Raw genomic sequence first — 1568 nt, forward strand, 5'->3', positions numbered from 1 at the left:
TCAGGAGGGACCAGTTGCTGGAGAAAGATATTATGTTTGGTAAGGTAGAAGGTCAGAGAAAAAGAGAAAGACCTCCAGGGAGATGGATTGGCCAGGTGGCAGCATCAATGAACTCAAGTGTGGCAACAGTAATGAGGTTGCCCAGGATCTAGCAGTTGTTTCGTTCTGCTGTACATAAGGTCGCTATGGGTTGGTTCCGACTCGATCACACCTAACAACAACAACATTGAAGCAGTTTCTTCTAGAATGGAAAAAAGTAGCTGAGAACTTTATTCCACTAGTCTCTATCCAAACAGCAAGCCTGGTTGTTTTCATAATTTGAGGTTTGGTCACATTATTTTCCCACTCTAACCAGGAGTTCCCAATGTGATCCCTTTTAGGGTAGCTGGCAATATAGCTAGACATCATCTAGTTTTTCTGGTCTCAGGGTAGTGGAGACTGATGTTAGCATGGTCCATTAGTTCACTGAACTATTTATATCCATGTGTCTCCAACAATTTTATTCACTCCTGTTTATCGGGAGAGCAAGAGACCAATACTTGCACCTTAGAAGGACAAGCTTTTAAGATCTTTGTCTAAAAAACACTGTTTTTGTGTTATACCATTAAACCTTGGTATTCCCCAAGAATACAGTCCTGAGCCCCCAGGCCCAATGACTCATTACATAAAGGTATTTAGTTATGGCTATGATAGAATTCTGCAAAATCAACGATTTATTCATTTCAAATACCTTCTTTAGATAGCTTAAGAGACGACTATATACATGGACCTCACCAGCTGCAATACACAGAAATCAAACTGACGACATCTGTGGAAAGAGATGGTTGAAAAGCTCCATACCATCAGCCAAAACAAGGCCAGGGGCAGATTGTGGAAGAGACCATCAATTGGCTCATATACAAATTCAAACTGAAGCTGAAGAAAATGAAAACAAGTCCACAAGAGTCAAAATATGACCTTGAATATATTCCAACTGAATTTAGAGATCATGTTTAGAACAGATTTGATACATTAAACACTAAAGACTGAAGACCAGAAGAGTTGTGGGATGACATCAAGCACATCATACAGGTAGAAAGCAAAAAGTCATTAAGAAGACAAGAAAGTAGGAAAAAATCAAAATGGATGTCAGAAGAGACACTGAAACTTGCTCTCCAGCATAGAGATGCTAAAGCAAATGGAAGAAATGAGGAGACACAAGAGCTGAACAGAAAATTTCAAAGGTCTGCTTGAGAAGACCTAGTCAAATATTACGACAAAATCTGCAAAGATCTGGAATTAGAAAACCAAAAGGGAAGAAGATGCTCAGCATTTCTCAAGCCGGGGAACTGAAGAAAAAATTTAAGCCTCGACTTTCATTACTGAAGGATATACTCTGGGCAAATTATTGAATAATGCAGTAAGTATCAAAAAAGATGGAAGGAACACAGAGTCACTGTACCAATAACAAATGGTCGATGTTCAACCATTTCAAGAGGTAGCATATGATAAGAGAGCCAATAATACTGAAGAAGGAAGTCCAAGGTGCACTAAAGGAACTGGCAAAGAACAAGGCACCAGGAATGATG

Source organism: Chrysochloris asiatica, unplaced genomic scaffold (assembly GCF_000296735.1).
Source record: "Chrysochloris asiatica unplaced genomic scaffold, ChrAsi1.0 scaffold00146, whole genome shotgun sequence".
NCBI lineage: Eukaryota > Metazoa > Chordata > Mammalia > Afrosoricida > Chrysochloridae > Chrysochloris > Chrysochloris asiatica.